We start from the raw sequence: 5,497 nt of genomic DNA, 5'->3' as shown, positions 1-5,497 counted from the left end.
ACTTTTCAGCCACTTTCAGGCACTTTTCTCGTTCACAGGTAAAATACCATAGCAACTTTCCGGTGCACGTGGATTTGCCTGTCTTGTGAATACCGCATAATTAGGCCGCGGTCACACATGCACTTTTTGGCGGTTCCGCTAAAGCGTAACTTACGCTTCCACCGTTGCCTCGGCAACGGCGGAGGCGTAAGTTACGCTTTGGCGGAAAGTTTGGATTTCGCTACGCCAAAAAAATGCGAGCGGAGCCTCCGCTTTCGCGGATCCGCTTTGGCGGAACCTGCATGGTGATGGCTTTAGAGTTTGGTGTGCTACTTCTGCACTGAGTTCTGGTGTTGTTTGGTTACCGTTTGGTATTCAGCTTTCGTATCGTTCTTCTTTGCCAATGAGCTGTACGTTCTGGAGATCTCGCAAACGATACTGCATCATTATGAGTGGATAGTTGGTGAGGGAACCCGTCTCCCAGCTCTTTGGTCCCGATCGCGGACGATCTCCAACTCTCTCCTTCTCTCTCCAAGCAATGCGTCCACCAGAGTATGCAGCACTAGGACTGCAACCAGGGAGGAGTAGAGTACTCTGCCACACCCTCACTGCAACTGCAGGCATCCACGCAGTCGTTAGGGTCGATGATGGATCATGGAGGAGCCAACGACACTCTGCTATACAACTATTTGAAATTGATATTGATGTAAACTAAACTATTATTCAAATACACCCGTACTGGGCCGCAGTGAATGTGCCCCAAATCCACGAGTGTACTTGACAGGAGACATTCAGCAGCCTGTCAGCCATCCACGATAGCTCTGCTTGTACAAGCGAAGGTCGCTTCAACTCGGACAAGAACATCTAAAATTTCATAGGACGTGCTGCATTTGCATTCCCTCCGCCAAAGCGGAGCGTTGAGGAGCACAGAAGTCTACATATATGTGTGACCGCTGCATCGTGTGTTCCGCGAAAGCGACTGCGATAGTTACGCTTTTCGCCTCCGCAAAAGCGGTGCAAGCTTTTCATGTGTGACCGCGGCCTTACGAACCCCAGAGAACTCGTACTCCGCAGAGTCGACAGCGTACCCGTACCCGTACGCGCAGGGGCCAGGCGAAGGATGCCACGCGGGACCAGTCCCAGGATGCCACGCGGGCCACGACTGATGAGGGCGACGTGCAGCATGCTGGCCAGCGCAACTTGGAGCTGGAGGAGGACAACAACGAGCCCCAGACTCTGGACATCATTGCTGACGACAGCTGGCAATTAGTTGCACAGGAACCCCCCAGGGCCAAGAAAGCAGTAATCTTTGTGGGCAACCTAGGTACAAACTGCTCTGAAGAGAGCATCAAAACTTTCGTGAAGCGGCGCTCTGAGGCAATGGGATCAACGACCAGTGTTCATAACAGCAGCATCCACACAACGCAGACGGGAAAGGTGTCAGCTAGGATTTGTATAGATGCCACAGACCTGAGCCTCGTGACAACTCCGGACTTCTGGCCAAGGCCTCTATACGCCCGGCAATGGGAGTACCGAGACCGTCCGAAGCCCAACCGACAACACCCTGCCGGCACTGCGAGAGGTGACCCTACATCTGATGGTGCTGACAGCGCTGACAGCGACAGCACGGCATCTGCTGGCATCCCGCGCGGCCGCAATGATCAGTGCAGCTCCGCCGCTCCGCTGGCTGGTGACCAACGCATTTGGCCTCACCAACAAGCTGGGAGAGCTGCAGCATGCACTGCTCAACGATAACTTCGACATAGCGGTTATCACAGAAACAAATTTCTCGGCCCAGACCGTAGCCTCTGAGACGATATTTCAAGGATACTCGCCTCCCATCCGACGTGACCGGATGCATTTGGTGGCGACATTGCTGTATGGGTGAAGTCCGGCCTCCCAGTAGTGCTCCTCGACCAGATTCCCACTGATGACCACGAAGTTCTCTGGCTCGCAGTGAGTCTTTCTACGCAACAATCTGTTGTTATTGGTGCTTTGTATCGGCCTGGATCCTGTGCGGACAACGACACCTGTCTGATTGAGTATCTTGGACCTGCACTAGACGTGGCCCGCACTCACGGCAGTCATAGTGCTAGTTGGGGATTTTTATGTCCATCACGAGACTTGGCTCTGCAGCAGCAAAACAACTGTAGCTGGAGAGGCCTTGGAAGAATTGTGTGCTGAGCATTACTCCACCAGCATATGTTGCAGCCGACTAGGGGTCTAAACACCCTGGACCTCATCCTCTCCAACATGCCCGTTCCTATCGACACCACTGTCAAAGCGCCACTTGGTCGCTCTGACCATGGGGTTGTACTTGCCGACTTTTATCACACCCTGATGCTGAGCAAGCTACCTCCAGGACTGTCTGGCGCTACCATCAGGCAGACTGGGGGCGCCTGCGGGCCTTCTATCGCACTACTGACTGGTCCACCATTGTGACTGACGACCCTGAAGAGTCCTGCAGGAAGATAAGTGACGTCATCTCCAGCGGCATGCAGAAATGTATCCCCGCCAAGCAGCTTGTTACCCGCCCAGCAGACCCCAAATGGTGGACTCTTGAGTGCACCACAGCATTGAACACTAAAGACAAGGCATGGAAGGCCTGGAGACACAATATTTTCAGCGAAGCCCACAAGGCTTGAAACGCCTCACGAACCAGCTCGACGTTGGCAAGGCATCCGGTCCGGACAACATCCCTGCCCGAGTGCTCAAAGAGTGCTGCCATGAACTTGCATTGCCTCTCACGTCCCTCTTCGCCCTGTGCTTCCGTAAGGGTGTTCAGCCAGAGGCCTGGAAGAGTGCTCGAGTTGTGCCAGTCTACAAGAAGGGCAGCCTATCCAACCCTAAGAATTACCGCCCAGTCTCCCTCCTCCCCATCATCTCCAAAGTGATGGAGCGTATTGTAAACTGCCAAATTGTGAATCACCTTGAAAAACATCATCTCTTGTCAACCAAGCAGTATGGATTTCGCAGTGGCCTTGGAACTGCGGACCTACTAGCAGTGCTTGGGTATGACTGGTCGCTGGCAGCTGGTTCTGGTGGCTGTGCCCACGTTCTGGCTGTCGACATTGCTGGTGCATTTGACCGCGTGTCGCACCCCGGCATCCTACACAAAGCGGCCACTCTCGGTATTGGAGGCGGCCTGCTGCAGTGGCTACGGGACTATCTATGAATCGCACACTAAGGGCAATCGTCAATGGACAAGAATCTGCTCAATTCCACATTAAAGCAGGCGTACCCCAAGGCAGCATCCTGGGACCCACCTTATTCTTGATGTAGGTCAACGATGCTGAGATCTGTCTTTCCCCATCAACGTGAATGGGTATGTACGCAGATGACACCACGCTGCACACCATCATACAATCCAGAGATGACTCTGCTGGAAGGATTGCAGACTTGCAATCTAGCCTGGATGGATTGAGTAGCTAGGAAAAACAATGGCGAGTTCGCTTTGAGCCGACAAAGTCACAGCTGCTGCATATTGGCCACCACCGCAACCCCTGGCCACTCCCAGACCTAACATACGGAGCCCATGATATTCCCTGCGGGGACGAGCTGAAGCTCCTGGGAGTGACCTTCGACAGCAAACTCACCTTCAAACGCCATCTCCGCAATGTTTCTCTTCGTGCTGTAGCCCGGCTAGGATTTCTGTGTTGAGCATCAAGTTTCCTTGGTCGTGAAGGAAACTTGACAATGTACAGAGGCTTTGTACGCCCTGTACTCGAATACACACCATTGATATGGATGGGCACAGCCAACTCTTACCTGCAAAGTATCGACCGAGTACAGTGGAAGGCCCTTGCTATCATTGGTCCTGGCGCCTTGCTGCAGAGCCTAGCTGCCCGCCGCCAAGTGTACGCTCTCACGTACATGAGCAAGCTAATGTACCTTCAAGACCATCCAGACCTCTCTGCGCTCGTGCCGCCTTGCCAGGAAGCTAGCCTTGTCCCGCGGACAAGGTCGCAGCTCCGTGTCCGCCACCAGCATCAAATACAAGCAGTGCTCCTCCCTACGACCCCCAACTTTCTCCAGCGTTCGTTCCCATAATATTATGGTGTAGTGGATGAATGGAACAGGCTTCCGCAAGACATATTTTCGGATCTGATGCCCCGGTTTAAGCCTCTCCAATCCTTCAAGACGAAAGTCCATCACCACTTGCGTCAAAATAATTGGCTCTGGGCTACGGACTCACTGTGAGGCTACGTCACCCGTCAATGAGCAACTACCCTCGTCCATCATCTCTTTCTTGTTTTATTTTATTTCTCTTTAGGCTAACGCGAGTTAGCAGCCAGCCCAGCGAGCTGGCCCAACCTGCACGCATGCGCGAGTCACGTGGGCACGCGCCCTTCAAAATCCTGTACAATGTCTCTTGCATGTCATTGCTGTTTGGACTTTCGAGCGTGCAACTTGCGGAACATGTGTTCCCAAACAATTACCTTCTCACCCTCCCACCCACTTGCTCAATTCATGTTTCTGGCACACACATGGCAGTACCGTATTTCCCCGTAAGTTAGTTCTACCCAATGACTTAGTACCCCCTATAAAAATACATATTCCACTGCCGAGGTTATCACCCCGAAAGACAGTTCCCCCCGAAAGATAGTAAGTTCGTACCCGTCCTACATGTACAGACACCGTACAGTACATACATCATTATGCACAGACACTAGAGTTGCGCAGGCTTCCCACTGCATGTCATTTACCCCCGATAAAATAGTACTCCCCGAAAGATAGTACCACCCCTGAAAGTTAGTACTCATGTGGCTGCTAATTTCGAAAGTTAGTACGTACTAACTTACGGGGAAATACGGTATCTGGATAGACCATGAGAATATAATTATGCTCTCAACTGGTTATGCACCTCTATATATTTAGCAGTCGGCGGCTCTACTCAGAGCCATTGGCGGCTCGATGCGGAGTCATTGGCGGCTCGATGCGGAGTCATTGGCGGCTCAAAGCGGAGTCATTCGGCGGCTCGATGCGGAGTCATTCGCCGGCTCGATGCAGAGTCATTCGCCAGCTCGATGCGGAGTCATTTGCTGGCTCGATGCGGAGCCATTTGCCGGCTCAATGCGGAGTCATTCGCCTGCTCCAAGCGGAGTCATTTGCTAGCTCAGCTGCAGAGCCACCATACTAGTTGCTCGAATCGGCACTCCCAGCTTAATCCAAAATTCGGTTGCTCTGTTGTGAGGTGGGGGATGCTAAATGAGCGTTAGCATGCTAACGCGAGTTAGCAGCCAGCCCAGTGAGCTGGCCCAACCTGCACGCATGCGCGAGTCACGTGAGCACGCGCCCTTCAAAATCCTGTACAATGTTTCTAGCATGTCATTGCTGTTTGGACTTTCGAGCATGCAACTTGCGGAACATGTGTTCCCAAACAATTACCTTCCCACCCTCCGAACCCACTAGCTCAATTCATGTTTCTGGCGCACACATGACGGTATCTGTATAGTCCATGAGAATATATGCTCTCAACTGGTTATGCATCTCAATATATTTAGCATTTGGCGGCTCT

The sequence above is a fragment of the Sycon ciliatum genome, chromosome 10 (assembly GCF_964019385.1).
Source record: "Sycon ciliatum chromosome 10, ocSycCili1.1, whole genome shotgun sequence".
Taxonomy (NCBI): Eukaryota; Metazoa; Porifera; class Calcarea; order Leucosolenida; family Sycettidae; genus Sycon; species Sycon ciliatum.
This window is presented reverse-complemented; position numbering follows the sequence as displayed.